Source organism: Drosophila subpulchrella, chromosome 3R (genome assembly GCF_014743375.2).
Source record: "Drosophila subpulchrella strain 33 F10 #4 breed RU33 chromosome 3R, RU_Dsub_v1.1 Primary Assembly, whole genome shotgun sequence".
Taxonomy (NCBI): Eukaryota; Metazoa; Arthropoda; class Insecta; order Diptera; family Drosophilidae; genus Drosophila; species Drosophila subpulchrella.
In genome coordinates, this window is record NC_050609.1 from 5,986,645 (window position 1) to 6,009,156 (window position 22,512).

At 41.0% G+C, this 22,512-nt stretch overlaps 1 protein-coding gene across 2 annotated transcripts in view; it reads left to right on the forward strand.

Moving 5' to 3' along the window:
* The first annotated feature begins 2,962 nt into the window (after positions 1–2,962).
* Positions 2,963–22,512, forward strand: part of LOC119546567 — a 62,454-nt gene continuing 42,904 nt past the window's right edge. The window contains exon 1 of one of the 2 annotated variants that reach the window (XM_037852962.1): positions 2,963–3,635. The gene's annotated coding sequence lies outside the window, so the exon portion shown is untranslated. The remainder of the gene's footprint in view (positions 3,636–22,512) is intronic. The other variant, XM_037852952.1, reaches the window with a different exon arrangement.

The window sequence follows — 22,512 nt, forward strand, 5'->3', positions numbered from 1 at the left end:
GGATTAAAAACGTCAGCAATTTTGCGGTACACAAAAAAAATGAGAGGGCCAAAAAAAAAATATATAAAAAACAAAGGAGGACAAGAAAAAAGGGTAACAAAGCAGAGGCAACGGCCACAAAAATATTTAATAAATTTTACAAGTAAATAAGCACCAGCAGCAGGCGGGGTAGAAGTTGTAAAAACTGCAAGAGCCCAGGATTTTTTTGTCCATGCTGTAGGGCATCAAGGGGCAGCCAAGGGTTAAGGGCTACGGGGGTCGCCGGATGCCACATGTTAATGATAGTTCGCCAAAGCCGCAGCTGCAGCAAATCTGTTGCCACACGATGGCTTTCCACGGGAATGTGAGCGCAGGACCAAGGGCTTTGTGTGCCTTAGTTGAGTGACATGTAAATAAAAGTAAAGTGCGTTGATGATGGTGACGACAAAGTGAAATGCCGGATGCCGGTGGAACATTCGGCACATTTGGCTTTAATGCTGCATAATCGCCAAACAATTTCACTTCTCGCCCTCAGGTTGCTTTTTCTCGGTAGAGGAAGGATCCTTTGTTGGCCTTTTGATTTTCCTGCGAGTGTCAACAGTTTTTGCAAGCTGCATGCACAACCGAAAGGAGGTGGGCAAGGTCCTTCAGATCTCGGAATTGCTGTGTGCTATGTGCTATTTGTGTCCTATGTGCTATACCCCATGTGCCATGTGCAGCTAGCTAGCTCTCCTGTCGGCCCGGTTTCGGGTCACTTAAGTTTTATGTGGCGAAACGCGTTACCAAATTGCGTTCAAATTGCGCACGCAGATAACAGTTTTTCATTACGGCACATAAAAGCGTTTGCCATTGTCCCGAACGCCCCGTTGTTGTTGTTGTGGATGTTTTGGCCTGGCCCATGCCAAATTGTTACGCCAACACGTGCCGCACTTTGCAGCTCATGTCAGCAGACAGAGACATCCACATCCACATCAACGGGAAAGGACGTCCAAAAGCAAAGGCACCACAGCAACAGGCACAGCTTTGTCCAGTTTAATGCTGGCCAGGGACACTTCGCACTCCAATATCCCCCAGGACACCCAATCCCTGCCCACACGTCGCCGTCACATCGCTGATGATTCCATAGCACTTAGATTAGAAGCTTTTCAAAAACCACACTCAAAGAAAAGCTGGGTTGTACCCACTTTAATTCCTGGAAACAAAAGCACTTTAAACACATACGTTGCCGTGCAACGCTTGTGGAAAACGTTTAAGTTCCAAGAAAACAATTTTAATTTTACTTGGAACAAACACGTTTTATTGAAAATGTTCCCGTTTAAGAAGCTTAGGCTTTCAGATTTGTTTAAAATGTTTAAATATACTTTCATTTTATAAAAACTAAATTTTAAACATGGTTTCTTTATACATCGTAGATGTAAAAGCTTTGACTTACAGACTCCTTTAAAATGTTTTCTTTTTAAATAATGTTTTTGCACATTTTTAAAACACTTTTGGTACTTTTGCGGACCTTATCTCTAAGCTTATCTCTAAAACAATATCTTTGTTTAAGTTTACTTTTTTTTTAATTACTAAAAACATGTTAAATTTCCTGCTAACATTTTTTATAGTGCATATTAGCCCTTAAAAGCCGAAACCGTGGCTATTTACTGGCGCCAGTTGGCGGACAAGTTAATTTTTCAACGGCCTAAGCGTCCGGAAGCCGATTCAAGTCCCCCGATTTCTGTCCGATTTAAATATGTGTCGCTGGCAGTCGCAGAAAAAAGGCGAATCGGAAGTTGCAGAAATACCAACATTATGTGTTGTGCTAGGGGACATGAGAGAGAAGATTGATGGGCGCCCGTCGAGACTTGTCTGGTTTTTGCTCCTGCGAGACGATTCGCTATGCTAGGGCCAAAGTTTTGGGCTGCCATTGTATATAGCATGCTTTTAGGCGCTGACAATGAAAAACTTTTGTGCTCATCATGCGTGCAAGTTTCGCCGACATTTTAATTGAAAAATACTTAGCAAAGTCGAAGAGACTTTCAGCTGAAGAGAGTTTCAAATGGTTTCAAAAGCAGCTGTTCAAGTGCACTAATGCTGCAGGATAACACCTTCGCGGATGTTGGTGTCCTGCGAATTTAATTGCTGGCTTAAGTTGCTGGCCCACTAACCTAGTGGGGCTCTTAGCCCGGCCGACGACGAGCTCTCTCTTTTTTTTGTCGGCTGTTTCCTTTCTCTCACTCTCTCTTTGGGCCAGGATAGTGTTTTTAATTTGGCCAGGATTAGGATGGGTTGCGTGCTTAATTTTAAAAAACTGGAAGAGAGAGTAGACTCCTCCGGTTTTTGTGGCATCACGTCCTTTTGGCACGTCTCACGCTTTCTTATTACGCACTCGTAAAAAGAAACGGCTGCTCCGCCGCCTCCCGACTTGGCCAACTCGTTCGGGATTATAACCATTAACTTTGGCATTGCATATCGCTGCGTGACGTCTTTAGCGCGTGCAGTTCGTTTTCGGACCTGGCCTGTTTGTCACTGTAATAAACTTGGCAACAAATTGCCAGCCAGCGTGTGTCTTCTGGCCCCCTTTCCTTTTATTTTGACGTTTAACCCTTTGGTGGCATTTGACACGCACGTGTCGACAAAAAACAAAAAAACAAAAAAAAAGGCACATACATTTTTAAGTGATTAAAAAAGTACGTACACACACACAATTTCCCAGCGAGAGAGACGGAAGACAATGAGCAAAAACATTTAAATGCGAGCAACGTGCAAAAAATAAATTGTTGTCAATGCGCGCGGGGTAAAAAACCATTGCAGCCTCTTATCAGAAGAGGCGGAACGCTTTGGTCTTGGCACACAGCATCCACAAGAGGTCCTTTGGTCCTTTTCCCAAACGTTTGGGATCCGAAAAAGCCGAAGCACATGAGTTCCACAAACACGACGGAATTAAAGATCGGGTTTTTCTGCTCGAAACGAAACAGGACTTCGGCTTGAAGAGCCGACTGCGAGTGCGAATCAGTTGAAAAAGGTCCTTCGTGCGGGTCGGTTAGTGTAACGGTGTTATAACGCTCCCACTGGGAAAAGCTGGCTTGGCCCAAAAGTAAACAACAACAATAATTAAATAACATTTGACCAACGCTCCAGTGCGCTCCCTCTATATACCTACATATAATAACTGACTGGGGAATCGGAATATTTCGTTGGGAAATTAGAAATAGAAAATATTAATCTATATAAACAAGAGACCGGCATGCCCACTATTGGGGGGCAAAGATAACCCGCCGATAACGCGGTTCGTGGTTCAGTGGCAATTTGCATTGATGAACTGTGCGCGCCGCCCGCCGTGCATAGCAAAAACCAATCCGCAATCCGCATCCGCCATCCGCATCCCCGGAGCGTGGTGGGGTTCATCGATAATCAGAAGAACCCCAGGACCTCCAGACCAGAGCCTCCTCCTGCCTCCCGATTATCCTTTGATGTCTGAGTGAGTGCCAGAGTGTGTCTCAGTGTGCAACCAAAGTGTGAAAAAGCGCAAAATAAATATTAAAAGCAAAACGTGCGTGGATTAGAAAGCATAAGACCGGCAAGGGGAGAGCAGAAACCACAACAACTACATAATACCGCCAGCTGGTTTGGTGCTGAAAGTGCTGAAAGGGCACAGACGTATTCGCTATAAGGTTGGTATCCCCCATCACATCGTGTACTGGTAGCAGTTCAATGCACTACCATCGCTTTTTGTTTTCCCTCTGTTGGGTTTTCTACTAGGTCTTTTCTATCTTTTTTCTATTTTTTTTTTTTAGGGCCGCGCACGTTGGCGCATAATTTACGCTAACTTTTTATTTTGCCACGGGTTATACCTTTTCGCTTATTTCCCCTGGCAAGTGAACTGGAAAGTTCGGCAACTGCAAACAGAAATTTGAATTTTTCCGTTAAGTGGGTCGCTCAAACTTGCACCTGTTTTGAGGCCTTGGGCATTTGGTCAGCGGAGCGAACATATGGCAACGCCCAACAATCGGTTGACATTACGGGCCCCCAGACCCCGAGATTCCAATCTGGGGTACCCCTAGTTCCCTAGTTCCCCGGTTCCATGTTGATTTATGACAATCGAAGACAGGGGATCCGATCCCCCCGTCTATTTACCCAAGTAGCTGTGTGTGCACAGCTTCCGTCCAACTGGAAACTAAATAATTATGTGGCTCAGGTGGGGAGGGGTGAAGCGGCCACATTTCTGTCTGAGTCGGGTTGAGTTTAACGAACATTTATGCGAGTGCGGTTGTTTATGTTCAGCCCGAGTTATGTGGCACTCAAGAGGCGTGGCGACCGCACACTCACTCCCATTCACATTCGCACTGGGGCTCATTTCCCAGCCGCACTCATACGCCGTGTGGCACTCGGGCTGTAGCAACAAGGTTTGCATATGTTCATCAAGAATGAATTAAAAGTTATTTTAAATTCGTGACACTCGCCTAATTTTGCAGGTCTCGAAAACGCCATGTGCACCGAGAAAATTAAGGGAATTGCAGGTTAAGAAATTTGGCTTACTAATGTTTGGAAAGTCAGAAACAACAAAATCTTTTGGCGTATAATTAGAGATCATTTTAAAATTAATAAAAAAAAAAATATACAAATCATTAGAATATTACATTCAATCTAGTGTTTTGTAAAATATTCATAATAAATTATAAAATTAGTTTTCTGTACCTTATAAACATAAATTTCGGAATCTCGTTTGGGAAAATATTATTCAAAAAGATTCTGTAATTTTGATCTTATTTTATAAACTGATCTTATGAGTATTATGATGTGATATCATCAAAAACGTTTATATAAGGGTAAAAAAGTATAGTAATAAGATTTAGTACAAATTGTTATGACTAAAAGCGGGATATTAATAAAGTGGATACAGAGGATTATTATCAATTTTATTAAAGGTTAAAAAATAATGATCCGCATCCTTAAACAATATTCCAGTTAAACAGTATCCGCATCATTAAACAATTCTTATCTGAAAAAATTTAAGAATTGAAGATGTTCAAATGTAAAAATCATGTATGTACGTTCCAGTTAAAGAGTATCCAAAAGAACACAGCTTCAGTAAAGGACGCCTAACTCTTTTGTTCTTTTGTTTTAAAAACTCCCACTTTGATCTCGAATTTATCCCTGGATTTTTTCCCTGTGCACTTGTGTGAGTGTGGGGGCTTGAGTGTGTGTGTTGCGTCTGTCAGTTGTTCTTGGCGTTGCTGTGTTACGTTGCTCAAGTGGCAAGTGGAGGTGTCACCTGGCAGACAGGTATGCTCTGCGACTATGATGCTGCCACTCACGAGCGCTCTAATGTGCATACGCTCCGTAGGAATATATACACACCTATATATGTATATTCCCCCATAGGGGCAATAGTCCCCGGAAGAACTGGGCCTGGCAAGTGAATTAAATTTCAAATGTTTCTTAATTTACTTTTTCGGTTTCCCGTTGACAGTTCAAATTGCTATAACAAATTTTCTAGCGCTACGCATGCCACTCATTCATTCGTTCATTCATTTCACTTTGCTCACAGGCTCTGAGGGGGCGCACATGCATAAGTGAAATATTATGTACAACTGTCGGGTTTGTTTTTCCTTTGCGCTTTTTTCACAGTTTTCTTCCTTGCCTTTTTGTTTGTTTTCCACGCTGTTTTTGCAATTTTTTTGGTTTTTTTTTTTGGTCGTTGGTGGCGAAAATAAATGAAGCCATTCGAGCGCAATCAGAATTTCGCATTAAAGTGTGGCGCACACGCATTTCCAATGCGATTGTCAGATTGAGACCACCAGACCCATACAGCAATCGTGTTCGAGCAGCGGAGTCAAAGTTGAAACGGTTATTTCAGCTCAAGAGGATGGCTTAGGTGGCAAAATGTTGGCAGTGCCAGGTAGAAAAATTGAAGGGGTGACCAAGGCGGGAAAATCGAAGACAGGAGGCAAATGGAGCTAAATAAATTATAGTAAAAACTATACTATATTACTATAGTAAAACCAAACTATACTATATACTATATCTTCGTTATTCGAAATGGAAAATAAAATTTCATCAAGTTTGAAATAAAATACATTTATTAAAGTATTTAAATTTTAAATGAAATATAATTTAGTCAAATGTATGGCTGTGGAACAAAGAATTTAATACCAAATAGAAAATTCAATCAACTAGTAAACATTGAAAGAATTTCAGCGTAAAAATCTGAAAGAATTTTATAGTAAAATTCGGAAAGAAAATGAGATAAAAACCAAAATAATTTATTCCACATGCCATTTGATGCAGGCAGAGAGATATGTATGTTATTCGATAAAAATGGAGATGTAGAAAATGAGATAAAATTCAATTTAGCGAAAGCAAAATATTCCAGATCAAAATAAAACATTGAATTCCAAACCTTTTACATATCTAAGTGTACCTACACAGTAAACATTGTAAGAGAAAACAGTGCTCAAATATCAGATTTTTCTTTTGCCATCCTTGAATTTACTTCATTATTTCGGTTCCGTTTTGCTGATTTCCTCGTCCTTTGGGAGCCTTGCAGAAAGAGTAAACTGCAGGCGGCACTTGAGAACTTGGCTAAATGAAAGGGAACAAGAGGCAACCATCAGCGTCTGTTTGCTCGGTTGTCTTAACCGCCGAGCGCTAAAAACCATTTACAGTTTTCAGTTAACTCGGCTGCGTGCAAAATAAATAAATACTTTGTAAAACTTTCGACAGTCAGTCTTTTTGTTTTTATTTAGCTGAACAGCTCGCAAATTAAACGTAAACGTAATGCAGTGGAGTTACAACTCATTTGGAGTACCCATTGCCGACGTGTTTTCAACCTTTAACTGTTGCCGGGGTCCTTTGTTTCCAATGTTGGCCACAAAAACTGTCGCTACCAAATGAAATTAGTGTCAAAACGCTGCTTCTGCGAGTGCTGCATGCCTCGTCAAATCCGTTTCCGTGGCAAATGGCAAAGGCTCGAAGGATAGCGACAGACAGGCGACAAGCCAGGGCCGAAACAAGGGGCGTTCTGGATCAAAAGTGGGCGTAATCGCTGGCATCGTAATGGCGATGCCAATGCCTCTGGCAGTCTAGCAACCAACAACCGACCGGCAGCAACCAACAACCAACAACTAGCGACTGGCAACAGCTATATTCACAACTACAACATTATTTCACTATGGTCTAAACTTACATTGCAAACAATTTATGTTATTTTTTAAGAAAGAAATAAACATTTTAAAGTTATAAATGGAATACAACAAAAAGGATCTATTATTTGGGGTACTCATTTTTATATTTTATACATATTATTAAAAAAACCTCAAAGATAGAAAAAAAGTAAACGGTTGACTGTTTTGGAATACCTAAAATATTACTATACCTTTAAGAGTTTCAAACCCTAGAGATTATTTTGGCACTCCCGTACTCGAAATTGTATTGTTATGAAGTACATTTTTTTAACCTTAGAGACCTACAGTGGTCGGCATAAGTATTTTGACAAAACAAAAGTTAAATATACTCATAATTTGAACTTACTTCCTGTAAACTTTGGCATCAATGGAAAGGTAATTTAAATGCCGTTTGAATGATACAATACATTTCTTAACCCATTTAGTACTTATTGAAAAGGACGATTTTGTGTAAGCATCTACTTTTAAACTTTTTTCCTCGACTTGAAAACTTAAATTTTTTGATGCAAAAAGTTTCTTCAAACAAAAATAATAGTAACTGCAAAAAGAATTTTTCAAAAATCATTTTGCTTATATTTTTTATGATTTTTTGAAGGTGACAATGTCGGAAAAAATTTGTATGAAAAAGAGAAAAATATGGCTCAAATGCATGTTTTTAAGCATTTTCAAAAAATCATAAAAAATGTAAGCAAAATAATTTTTGAAAAATTCTTTTTGCAGTTACTATTATTTTTTTTTGAAGAAACTTTTTGCATCAAAAAATTTAGGTTTTCAAGTCGAGGTAAAAAGTTTAAAAAAAAATTTTAAAGTAGATTTACACAAATTCGTCCTTTTCAATAAATACTGAATGGGTTAAGAAATGTATTGTATTATTCAAACGGCATTTAAATTACCTTTCCATTGATGCCTATAGTTTACAAGAAGTAAATTCAAGTTATGAGTATACTTAACTTTTGTTTTGTCAAAATACATATGCCGACCAGTGTATTTCTTTGCTAATTTGGGAGCAAGATATTTATCTGATCAACAGCTTAAAAAAACATATCTTTCTGTGTAGCAGAGCACATATACACTCCATTATTATAGGAAATTGGTCAAAAGGGATTACTCCTATCAGCCTACTGTTTTTAAGAAACTCATCAATATTTTTTTCGGTGTTCTCAGCTATTCCAGTAGCTGTTTTTTTTCTTGTTGCAAATGCCTTTTAAGTTGATTATGGGCTCCTAAAAAAAACTAGAAACAACAAAATAAAGGATAGAGGATAGCGGAGAGCTGAGGAAAAAAGCGGCGCCGTTGTGCTGAATGAAATTGATGAAGTAGTTTCAAAAGCTGCTACTGCTGCTTGGGCTGCCTTTGCTTCCGAGGGGCCACGAAAAAAACCCTTCCTGACCAAGGTAAATAAGCCTTGTTTTTGCCTCCTGCTCTTTGCAACTTGTTTGCTGCTAAGTTTTTGCTTGGAGCGTCCGCGCTTTCACCTGCAAATTGAATGGGATTTCGGGCTGCAGCCTGCGAAGTGCATTGCCCTGAGAACCGAAGAACCGGGACAATGGAGTGCATGCATTCTGGCCAAATGGAGTCCTACTTTCAGCCCTTAAATTGCGGCCACGCTTTGATTAACTTCAATCAGCGCTGGGGAATCGCTTTCAAAATTAAAATTTATTGCCAATTTGCGGCAAATTCGATTAAGCTTAGGCCGTTCTGTTCTGTTCTCTTCTCCTTTATTTTTTTTTCGTGGTCCTCTGACACAAAGCCAAAGCCGAGCAGGAAAAACACTCAGCTGGACATGGACAAGGCGGAAAGGAAGGAAACAGGTCCTAGTCCTGGGCATTTAAATCCAATATGTAAATGAAAACTGGATGGGAGAAGCAGGAGCAGCAGCAGGATCAGGCCTTTGGACTACCCCACTCGAACTGTTGAAAAGCTGTTGAAGTTTATTGGAAAAATATTCAAATCACGTGGGTGGTCTCAGCTCATCGCCCCAGCAACGCCGACGACTTCCTCCTGGCTGTGTGATAAAAATGGCCAAGAAATTACTTATAGATTGAATGAAATCGTCAGGCGGCCCAGAGACTCCAGGTTTCTCGGTTTTCCACTTGTTTTCCTTGCAACATTTTTGATCAATTTAAATGCCTGGCTAAGACAATAAAAAGTCTTATTGGCCCGACTAAGCTGGGGATTTTGTAGAGAGGCCTCTAGTGGCATTCGCATTTTATTTTTGGCCCCAGATAAGCGTGCAATTAAAATTGAAGTCGTCTTTGCTGGCCTTTTGGCAAATGGCGAAATGATCTACCGGTAGAGACATCGGCTTCTCACAAAAACTTATCTAATAAGTGTCAGTTGGACAACAGGAGCAACGTGCTGCGGCTGACCCCCGACCTCAAGGAAAAAGTTTCACTTTCACTTTTCGGGGGTTCACCCCAAAAAGACTTTTGTCACTTTTACGGGGGTGAAACTGGGCTACATTTTGGAGTCGCCGGAGCGAGGAGCCGGAAAATCAATGCCTATAAATTGCTTGACGCCCGGCTCACGCTTATTTATAGCACAGGGATTTATGTTCGGCATATTTATTTATGAACAACAATTTGCCGGCTGCTTTAAGGCTCATTGATGCCCGGGAGAGGGTCGTAAATTAGCAGAACGCCTGCAGCAACAAATGTAAATAGTTCAATAACAAAGGCGATGCCGATGCCAATGCCAATCTCCCAATAGAAATAGAATCCCCAATAACAATCTCTGGCTGCAGGCTAGGCCAGAAACACATGGATAGGCAGAAGGAACGTCTGTCGAGGGCAGCAATAACAAGTGGACATGTTTTATTTATGGAGCAAACGTAGACGTCGACAAACGACATCGAAAGTAGCTGTTAAAATTGTTTTAATTTGCTGTTCGCAGTCGAATACACAGCTGAAGGAGAGAGCAGGAGCAAAAACAAAAAACATCGTTGACAACATCGGCAACGACAGGACCAACAACAAACCGTCATCAAATAAAGGCCCAGACTGAAGGTCAACTAGGATGCGAATGGGTCAGTGAGCCAAAGGCAACACAGGCCGGTCATCTAGGTTACACAAAAGTACATGGAAAATTTGGAAAGACCAGTTGATCTTGAGAAGTTTTTAAAATAAATTTTACATTAAATTAAAATCTAAAAAAAAATTACATAAAGTTACAAAGAAGGTTTAAAACATTATTTTGATTTATTTTAAAACTTTTGTAGGTATACCAATATCAATAAAATTAGAACTAAATTAAAAGTATGTAAAATAACAATCGTAAATTTTTTTATTAATTTAAAATTTTTACAGTATATGTTTTAGAAGTGTTGTTTTTTTTTGTTGAAATATTACCACTAAAGAAAAATAATTTGAAACGTATATGAACTTTGCTTTCGCTAACGTTTTAATTTATTTAAAATTTTTGGGGACGTGCCATTTTTGTGGCATATAAATCAATTAACAAAGAAGCTGTCAAAAAGAAAAGAATAAAAAAATCAAACACTGCAATATACAATAACTTTTGGTTATATAATTTTACATTTTAAATAAGTTGTCATATATGTTTTGGTTTAAAATAATAATTTACGGTATTTTAGATAGCTAGTCTCAGTGGATAAGAAAAGATAATTCAAATGTATGTGAAAGTTGTTTTTTTATAAACTTCATATTTTTTCCGAGTATATGTTTCAGAGTTTTTGGTTCTATTTAGCTTTGAACCGTATTTGTGGCATATAAATCAATTAAAGCTTTGGCTTTATGAAAATAAAATATTGAACCGAACAAAAGAGCAATGAAATTTATCGTTTTGCATTTATTTACGAGTTCGTATCCCACTGAGCAGTCGATGATATCCCATATCCCATCTTTCGCAGCGACGAAGAGCAAACAAACATGGGTGCAAATGAGTGTGCATGTCCTTGTGTGGCAGATGATATCCTTGTTGTTGTTGCTGCTGATGTGCTGCTCCTTGTTGGCTGGTTAAGTGACCAAATCGAGTACCAAATGGCCAAACGTCTGCTCCACCCGATGTAATAATTCAATTGTGCAGCGGACCACGACCATTGCCCCCAAGATGGATGGCTTGCATTGAGACTTGCCTTTGGCGACATTTGTGTGACGTGTTGTTAGAGTCCTTGCTGAATTATGTATAGATATGTGTGTGTGTGTGCGACGCTTCGAGGCGCAAATGTTCAAGCTGAAAACTTTGCCAACTTCGGAAAACAAAAAAAAACACAAAAAAAACCGAAAGAAAAAGAAAAGTAAAGCTGAAAGATGGTAGCTGGTAGCGAAGAAAGCCAATGCCTTCAGTGGATTTAAGATGGCTTTGAGACTCGCAGTGGCAGCAAAGCCATCGTCATCTAGTCATATACTCGTTGCCAGATAAGCATTTATACGCATTAAAGCGACAGCCAACTTTTGACCAACTTTTCCTCTTGGCAAAGTTATCAAAAATTCCACTTGCGCAGTGAATCAAGTGCCATTTACTGATTGTGCCACGGTGCGGCGGCTGAAAGGAGCTGTTCCTAATCCGCTTCACATTTTATCAGCGCTGTGACAGTGGCTCTCACATCCTTGAATTGGGCTCCCTGTGTGTGTGTGTATTCATAAGTTTCCGAGTCCTGAACCCTGAGCCTGGCCTGAAGCCCTTTTAGGCCCTCTTAACGCCCCCAAAACTTCGAGTGGCCAGAATGAAACAGCTGAATGGGAGACGGGGTCGTGTTAAATCGACGGCTAATGCCACATTTAAGCCCTTAACTAGGACATTGACAGTTGTCGTTGTTGGCGGGAAAGCTGGCAAACTCTCGGGAAACTAGGGATACTGGGGAAACACTCTGTATGCCGTGGCATAATGAATTAATCGAAGGCCAGACACACGCATTTCCATCGCAGCCACTAAAACTATTTGGGCCACGTTTTATCAGCACGCTTTGGGGCTTTTCTTGAATGTCCAACGAGCTAGTCTTGTTTAAAATTAATTAGAAAAGCATTAAATGGGGGATTTTATTAGACGTGATTGTGGGATTAACAGATTCCATTGAGTGGCTGTCCATCGGCCAGCCGAAAGTTGATTCATGTACGAAAGTGATTACTCAACATTTTGTTACCAATTTCTGGTGAATTTTCCAATGGCAAATATGCAGATGGCAGGCAGAAAGCAGAAGGCGGCTTGAAAATATGCCTTTGCTGGCCGGTCAACAGACATTGCGCATATGCCGTGTGGGACATGGTATAAAACTACGTACGTTTGCAATGCAGAACAAAAATAACAAGCGATTTTTGGGGTAAAATCAAAAATCAAGTCATTGCTTTTAAACTACGGCAAACATGGGACCATAAACCGGAACGTACACCCGGAGAAAGATAGCCGTAGAGAAAGGAGACGGAGAACGGAGAAAGGAGAAAGCGGAGCTGGAACGTAGCTAAACATTTCCTCAATTTATTGGTGAAATACGATTTGTGCCAGGAGACTTTTACGGACTGGCTGCTGAGCTATGCTATGTACTCCAGATGCTTTTTAAGGCATCAGGGCATTTTATGCAAATGTGGCAAGTTTATGGTTGTTGCATGTGCATGTTCATGTTCCTGTGCATGTGCAAGTGCATGTTCTCTACCCAATCGAAGCATATGACTTTTAAGTGAACTGTGGTCATCATTACGCCGAGCCGAGTCGAGCTCCTCAAAGGCTTTCGATCGGGTATATATTTGTACATGACTTGGCCAGAAAAAAGAGAAGTAGCCGAAATATATTGCATAAGGGGTCTGGACATTTGGGTTAAAGCGAGCAATAAGTGACAGTGACTGAAGGGGGGCCATTGGGACTGGAATCCTGGCCCAGACTAAGCCCAAAAATGGCAGGGGGTAGAACCTGAAAGAGAATACATGTAAATTCAGTTGAGTTAACAATTGCAATTTTTGGATTGTGGCTGCCTGCCTTTTCTTGTGCCATTCGCAGGCTTTGCCTTTCGGTATGTTTTGTGCATTCGAAGCATTGTTGGCTTTCTGCTGCCTCCTGCATATTGACAGATAAATCAATCAAAGTTTAGCCCCCTCCCTCTAGCCTCTACCATCCCTTGGAATCCATGTTGCAACTGGCAAAAGTGGTAGTCAGCTTTCGGTTTTCGGCATTTGGTATTTCGCATCGGCTTCAGTTCGCATGTACAGTCAAAGATTTTCAATTAAAACTCTATGTTTTCCGACTTGCAAACAATAACAAAAATGACTAAATTATCCTCAGGCAAAACAATGCTGTTCTAACAAAATTCCTCGTGCACCGAACGAGAGAGAGTATCTTAGATAATCGAAAAACTTTTCCCTGGCATATCGAATGCCTTCAAGGGATTTTCCAACTACAAGTATATATATGTATATATGTTTGTAGGTATATGGGTGCTGCGTTAAAAAACGATATCCGGTTCGCTTGCAGGCGTTTTTAGAAACGCCATTAGTGCCTGGCTGAAGCTATTAAAAGTGAAAAGTCAAAAGCAAAATTCATCCCTTTAACGTGCAACTTTTAGACCATAATTAATCATTTCTTGTGGCATTTCGTGGGTGTGTAGTTTCCAAAACTTTTAACTAAAAATCGGTATTGGCTGAGGCATCAATTATAATTAGCTGGAGAGTAGGATCGGGCTTAATTATACAATTGGTGGACCCCAAGCCGCCGCCCCAAAACGTAGGAGTTGCCAAACTATGGCTGATTGCCAATAATCAAGTATACGCCGCATGGCGCCGGGAACAAAGTTTTAAAAGCTGCGTGATTTGCGTTTTACGCTTTTAGTTCACAATTTGTCTTCTATTGACGTTGGATATTGCGCATTTTAAACAATTTACGGGGGTATCAATATTTGCCGAATGTGTTTTGAATAACAAATGAGAGAGTCCCGGAATCCGAACGGAATGCCATTTTGGGCCCTTTCGTTTCGTTTCGTTACGGTTCAGTTTCTGTGTCCCTGTAAATTCATTAAAAATTTGCTACCACACGGCGAACACAAAGCACAAATCCGCAGCGCAAATACAAATTTTGCGGCCTGAAAATGCGAATGGAAACTTTTGTGTGAGTGATAAAAGTCCCGGGGTTTGCTTTTTGGGGTCTTCCGGCGGAGGCTGTTCGACGAACTATTTGAGCGTCTATAAATAAACACGGATGTTCAGCTGCTGAAGAGCCTTTTCACCCCCTTTTTGGTTTCGGGGCTCACGACATAAATCGAATCTTATTTATTTTGGTTTTGCAATTTCTTGAGCACGAGTGTTGCTTGCACAGATAAAACGTATTGAATGCCCTAAATCGCATGCCGGCGTACCCCAAAAAATATATACGTTCAACGCCTAACCATCATTTGTTGTTGTTTCTAATGCCCTGGTCTAAGTCCTTTTGGCACCCTCGCACAAACGGAAGCGATTTGTAGGGGTTGCCAGGGCATAGGAATTTTGTCATCAGGGCTGACCCAGAGGTCTCTGATTGATACATGCACAGGGGGAAAATGCGAGGGATGAGAAATATATTTTTAAATTGTCAATAAATGTCGAAATTTGGTGCATCTATGAATATAAATCAAGAAAAGCGCTTGGAAACTATTCTTATGAATACAAATTATGGAAACCATTTGTAATTTGTACTGGTTTTTATGATCATAAGAAGTTATAGTAAACTAGCATTGATATTATTATTAAAATTATGTTTTATATTATAAATATTTATATATACCACATTGTGTTATATAATTTCGTATTTGGTAAGATAGAATTTCTCATATTATATATATTTTTAATGTTTTTGGAACTAAGCCAAATAATTTGATGATTTAAAATATAGTTGGTTATATTTTCCCATGGTTTTGTGTTGGTTATCCAATTATTTTGGCAGGACTGCCTTTTAGATAACCCTTGGCCTAAACGATAAGGGCATTCACAATTCGCCTTTATCCAATCAAAAGATCCACATCTTGTTGCTTTATTTATTTGCACACAGCGGCAGGAGGAGGACAAGTTTAGCATGAATTCGGGTCAACTTTATGAGCAGCAAGGCAGTGCGTGCTGTTGCTTTTGGGCCGATTCTTTGCATCTCCTGTGTGTTCGTTTGTTTGTTAAATTCTGCAAAATCCTTTCATACAGAAAATGGCAAGCAAACACACATCGCAGCTGGCTTACAGAGACAAAGGAGGAGCGGCGGGGGACCCCAGCGAATGAATAAATAAATAAGCCAGAGCCGCTGTTCCTGCTCCTCGAGTCCCGAATCCCGCATCCACTTTCCAAACTGAATCCGAATCCGAGTCCTCACCCGAATCCTTTGAAGGAGCGCCATTTGCTGACTGACTGCGCTGGAATTTTTGGACAGCGAGCAGCGGAAAATGAAATGCCGTGCAAGAATTTATAGAAAATTCATTTATGCTCTGCTCTGTTCCGTTCCTCTGGCTACAAAGTAAACAAATCTAGGAACGTGCCTCACATGTCCGGAACTCTCACCCACTCCCACTCACATTTTGGTATGTGTATCCCCGGCACGAACACTCACAAATACACGTTCTAAGGATCTGGCGACCCATGAAAGCGAGCCAGAAATTAAATTTTCACAAATTTGATTCGTAATGCGTGCGAGGAAATCCATTTGGCGGGGATTGTCAAACAATTGAAACTGCCTTTTACAGTTAATTGTCTGTTTATGCGTCAATCAGTTTGGCCACTGAGCATCTGGCTGCGGTGGTTCCATTATGATCCCAGGTTCCCTTGGCATTCCCATGAATACCTTAGCCACGCCCAAGAACTTCTTATCGGCCTTTGTGATTTCGTACACGTAGTGTCACGTTCTTCAAAATATGAAACGTTCACTGATTTTTAATGAAGCAAAGTTGTTGGCCTGACTTTGGCCAAAAGGTACAAAGTCGGAAAACTAGGGGGATGCCACCACCAGAGCCGAAAAACTTCACAGTCCTCTCACTGATTAATACGTGCACTAAACGAGTCCGGGCTTCTCTCCACCTGCTAGGGCTGCCCTGCCTGGAGGCATCTTCTCTAAAGTCCGGCTACATCGTTACGGTCATGTACGCAATAATTAAAAGTATCGAAACTTGTGTGTGACTCCCCGTGTATCCCCATGTATCCGTGTGTCCAGCTGTGTGGGCACTTGTCGCCTGGCCGCGCGGCCACTCACTGCGGCTGATTGCAAACGCAAACCAGTAGGGGAACCCCCTTGGCCCACGGGCTGTGTGAGAGATATGCCACGTTACGTATACGACATGTGTGGTCCGGCAGTAGGGCTGTGAGTAGTGTGTGTGTAGGGGGTATGCGGTACGTGAGCTTCAACAATTGTACGGGATTTCTTTTTCTGTGTTTTATCCCCCCATTCCACGATACAGTTAAAATAAAACAGACTTATATATTAGAAAAACAAATTTTCTAAATCATGCCCTCATAATTATGCTACAATAAATGTTTTAATAAACAGGCATGACTTAACATACGATTTTCTTGATTATTTGTTTTATGGTCTAGTCTGTTTGAAATAAATTACATTAAATATATTATGGCATAATGACAAAATTATAAAATTTAACTGATACCAGTCTTTAAAAAATTTTTTTAATATTGTTTAAAAATAGCTGCATCCAATTAATTAATCAATTGATGCCTAATTTTGTAGTAACCTGAATTCGAAATTTATATTAGAAATTATCTTATAATTAAATGTATTTTTAAAGAATCGTCTGTCGCACTATAATTAAAAACCTTACTTTTAATTTCTTACTTTAAATATTTAAAGTTTGTGTTTTGTTGTTTTTTTTCAATGTGTAGTTTTTCGGAAACTAGATTAATTTCCTTTATTAACAAATATGTTTTAGAATCCTACTGTTTTTTTGCTCAGTGTGCGAATGCCGGCTGGCTGGGCAGTCAATTTAGGGGCATGGCCGCTGTGGCATAGATTGCCAGCGCACGGAACAAAGCAAATGACAAATAAACAAACAAACAAACACACGAATGGAACGAATGAAACGAAACGTAGTCATTGGAGTTGCTGCACACGGATCGTGTGTATAAATAAAAACTTTGCAACAGTCGCCCCAAAGTCTCAGGAAAAAGAGTAAGATGCGGCCCGGAAAAGTGGGAGGGTGGGAAAAATCCAGGGAAAATCCAGATAGCCAGAGAGCAAGCGATGCCCCTCCTCACTAATACACAAATACACTTAAGTTATTGTTACTGTTATTTAGTTAGTTTATGCCACTTTGTATTATGTGAGTTTGAGTGTGCGTGCGTGTGTTTGCTCTTTGTCTGCGCCCCTATTTGTTCATCATTGTATTGCATTTTCTTCTGATTTTCTTCCATCCGCCACCGCAAAACCGGAAAACCCAGCCAGCAGCGCCGACAATGAATCAAACAACTCCACTTTGATTTGATTGATTTGAGCTGCGTCAGCTGGGCGCGTGTGAGTGAAAACAGGGGGGAGGTTGAGGGTTCGAAGTTGAGAGTGCAAAATGAACAAACAAAAATTGAAAAAAAAAAGATCTCGAATCGGCAAAGCAAATAGGAACATGGACAGCATATGGAACTGTTTGCATTGGCAATCAGACAGCAGGCAAATATATTTTACGAGGCCGAATCTCAAAATGCTATCGAGTGTATATAAAAACTTTAGGCACTTCAAACCACAGTAAACAGTCACTAAAAAAAAATGGAAAACTTTTGGAAAGACCATTAGGCACAGCAAGCAAATTTTATTCATTTTAAATGGTCTTTTTATTTTAATGAAAAATCATTTTTGAGAATTTTAAATTGCTTTCCTTTATTTACTTAAAAGTGGCTAATATTCCTAAAACTCTTAAGAAATATTGTTCATTTATTTTTGAATTTGTTTACCAATAATTTTGCATAAGTACTTAAATCCTCCAAGCCCTTGAAGTATTTGCCACTTCATAGCCAGCCAATAAATCAGATTAATGGAAACACATTGCACCTTAAATTTATAAATTCAGACTTTATACAAAACGTCTGAGAAGGGCATTAAGTACAGTGAAGTATTTGCAATTGATTTTAAGGCTTCCCAACCAGCAGCAATTTATTCTCCAGCTTCCAGTGTGTGTTAGTACTTAAACATAAAACACCGAGCAACCCACTTAAACTCCGCTAGGTGTTACTGCCACAAAATATATATGTGTATTTGTATGGGTCCTAGGCTTAGGTCCCAGGATCCCGGAATCCTGAATCCACTCCAGAGAGTCCTGGCCTTTTTATTTGCCGGCTGCTGGCGGGTACATGAAAATTTACTTTGCATGAATTTGTTCGTCACGCTTGATTTTTTATTTATACGTCAAGCTGGCAAACCAAATATGTCACATGGGTGTGCGTAGGCCGTGAACGGATTAGGAGCGTAGCCAGCAAATGGGTTCGAGGGGGCCCTTTCGAATGGCAAATAATAGATTCAAATCCCACAGACTTTTTTGTTTCGGTGGGGGTATGTAAATTAAATGCGTCACGGTTGGGCTTTATTTTGTAGTTAATTGCAGGTCTTTGATAATCCCCTTAACGGCCTATCCCTGAACTAGGTTTTTTACTTTGGAAAATGGTGGACTCACCTAAGGTACTTTCCTAGTCCATAAGCCGATGAAAAACCTTTGAAGGAGAGTGCTCCAAGCTAATTAAAAGTCAAACAGGAATGGCTTTTGCAACCCTATAGTACATGCATATGCAACAACATGGCTCGAATTTGACGCATTGCTCATACGCAATGTGGGACAACAGCAATGTCGAACAATAGCGTTCCGTAAACTTCGAGCGATTGACAGGATGTAGCAGAGAGACAAGGATACAGAGGGGGGAAACACTGGAAAGGACATCGCAGTTGGAGCTGGCTGGCTGGCCATCCTTTTGAGGCTTATTAAAATTTTATTGTTCAACCCAGTTGTCTGGCCGAAGAAGGAGTAGTTGACATGGGGAAGCGACATGAGAAAGTCGATGGAGGCGGGTGCCAAAGACACAATTGTGACGGCTGTAGGTCGGTTCAGGTGGGCGGTGATTGTCCATTGATGGGACAAACAAAAGGCAGGTGCAAAATGCGCACAAAGGAGCACTTACCCAGAGATCATCATGGCGATGAGGACGTTCGTGAGAGAACCACCCCACAAAGAGGGAGGATTGCTCCGATATATTACAAGATTGCAAAGCGAAACGAAATGAAACAAACAAAACCTCAAAATTAGCGTGAACAATTCCCAAGGCACTGCTAACTTTCTGCATTTTTTCACGCTTAAAACCCTCAGAGTACCCGGTAATATTTTAATAAAAATGTCAGCTTTTGCGCGCTCGACAGGTCGCGTGACATGCTGCCACAGACAGGTGGTGGTGACACAGCTCCAGTCTCAAGTTGGCCATCCATCCCATCGCAGCATCATCCACCCGCCCCTCTGATGTATTTATGATGAGCCCGAACTGATCTCCCTGTGTATGTGAAGCACGTTTTGCGATTTTGTGATTTTTTGCTGAAAATCCATTTGCCGCCCGGGCTTACAGTTTAGTTTATCTGCGTAAAAATATTTAAAGGACCCTCGTGGCCCAGCATCGGAAATCTGAAAATCTGCAAAATCTGGAATCAACGCATGTAGGCCTCATAATTCTGTCAGCGTCATAAACGCGTCGCTTGCCTCAACATGGCAGCTGCATGCGAATGGAATAATAAAAGAGGACACCCAATCTGGCAGGCCTATATGTAGCACCCCCCCTACCCACCCATTCAAAATCCAAACTCCACATCCAACATGAATCCGAATCTGCCCGACTTTATGTTTTAATTTGATTTGATTTGTGTTGTGTTGCGCACACTGTCGTATGTGCAAATATTGTTAAGGCAACCAAATTTGATTTATCACGCGCTCGCACCATTGGATTTTCCCCATCCCTTCCCTTTACCCGGGCGTCTTAATTGGTTTTTGGCGTGCGAATTTTGGGCGCGGAAATGGGCAGAGCAATTAGCTGCACTCCGTATGCCACATGCCCATTTTGGGGGGTAGGGCAACAGCGCGGATGCCTGTTAAGTGGCCACAAGTAGCAAAAAGCTGCCAAGTTCGCCCTGGGCGAAGGAGACAATTGTCGGCAAAGCTGCCAAGTGGGAGTTTTCAGTGGAAAATGGGAAATGTTAAGAAAAACTTAATCGTGTTTATGCCGTGCTTTTCAAACAGTTTATAACCAGAAAATGATTATTGTAAATTAAAATATAATTTTACAAAAAGGTAACGGCTAACATACATATGGATTCTCAATCTATAAAAAGACCACGCTTCTTAAAGCATGGTCACACTTTGCTTTAAATGTAAGTAAGGTCTTACTTGTAAGGTCTTACTGTAAGTAAGGTCACACTGACCATCAAGCATAAGCAAGCGTACAATGCCTTGAGTATTCAGATTAGAATGTATTAGCCCTTCATAAAAGATATTTCTTTATGCACATTAAAAATTTATTTGATAAATTGGAAAATTGAAAGGGTATTTTCATCATTGAAATAAGGACATAACATATTCATGAAATTGACCCCCCCCCCCCCCCCCCAAAAAAAAAAAGGGTGAATTAACCGTTTTAAAGGTTCTGCTTAAATCCCCGCTGTTAATCGGATAAATTGAGCTTTTGTAAACTCGGACAAGGACTGGTGTGAACGCGTTTAGAAGGCGGACAGCTGCTTTTTGCCAGTGGCGAAGTCTGCTGACTGTGCTTGGGATTGAACTGCCATTTTAATTATGCAGCAGCCGACAGAAGGCAGCCGACGGTCGACGGTCGACATCAGCGGGCGGTTGTAACTCAAGGGCGCGCCGAGGTCAGGGCGCCTTGCAGAGCCTGCGAAATTAATATAAAATGGCAAAAACTTTGTGGGTGGCTGGGATGGGTTGGTTTTCAGCTACTGGGCTAGCCTAACTCTGCCTCAATGGCAGATTGTGGCGCGAATGCAGCCGCCAACTGCATAAAATTTAACGAGAGACCCCGGCTGGCTGGCAGCATTCAGAAACAATTTGCTGCAGATTATGAAAATTGCTTAAGAAATTAAATTGCTGCATTGGGTTCTAGCTAGGAGCCGTAGAGCTCCAGAGTTGGGCCAAAAGGTTTTGCGGCCGCAGTCGCGGTAACCGCGGGAAATTTGCATTTCCATTTGCGGTTACGGTCGACTCCTGGCCTGCTCCTTTTGCCTTTGAATTGCCCCGGCACGTAGCACGTAGCACGGAAAAAGGATTTCTGCTGCCTGTCCACTTTCTGCCTTGGTTACTAATTCAATTTGCAATAACAACAAGACCGACAGCGGTATTCTCTAATTATATTGCGGCTGGCCAAAAGCTGCTTAGGCCGTGAACTTTATTAAAAATATTTGCCCGACCCCTCGAACTCTGAGTATATTTACATACTTTTCCTTAGCGCGGCGTAAGATTTTTACGATTCCTAGACCATTTGGGGAGCGGAGCACGCGTCGAGCCTATAAAGTGGGCCCCCGAATTTGGCCCTTCTTTATTTCTCCCCTCTTTTTTTCTACTGTTCAATTAGCATAATGGGCACACCAAAGAAATGCCGATTTTTGTAGGGGGTGGACAGACATGAAGACGCGACTCTGATCCTTTTGGCAAATAAATAAATGCATAAATATAAATACAGTTGCGGTTCGGGAACCCCAAATTTTCGGGTTGCCCTTTTTTCTTTGAGGTCTTCCGTTCATTTCGAAAATGGTCAGCCGGCAGGCGGCACATCATTTCCGGTTTGTTTACGCAAATCGAGCACATTTCGCATAATTTCCTATTGCCAAATGCCCAGTGGGTGGGTGCTCTGAATGCTGTGCACGGCATGCCATAGTTACTACACTCGACGAGCTTCACATATTTATATGTGCGCAATGTTTTTCTTGTGGGAAATTTTATGAAAATGCTTTCCAAATTGAATGAAAACATATTGACTATGCCATGACGACGATGGCGATGGCGATGACGATGACGACAACGTCAAACGGCAAGAAAAACAACGTTGTTGATGGTTGACAGCGGTGCGTTTGGGGGATGGCAAAGCGTTTGATGTTGGCCCTGCAAATACATGTCCCTCTATATTTGCCTATAAGTCGGTATGTGTGGACGTCTATGTGTGGGTTTTGAATCTATGTGGGGTCCCCTAGTATCTGTGTGTTATCGCCTGCTATTTGTATTTGTTACCCGCCGTGTGCACGAGTGTGTTTGGGTTGCGGGGCTATTTCTGTGGTTTTTAGAATATGTCTCATTTGAAATTGTTCCCCTGCTATTTGCCTGGCATTTCCCTTTTACTTACTTATCGTGCAAATTCCAATCGTGGGACAAACATGCTCCTTGGAATTTGATTTGATGTCAGCCGAGAATAAGGCAAGTATACTGAAGGCACACTGA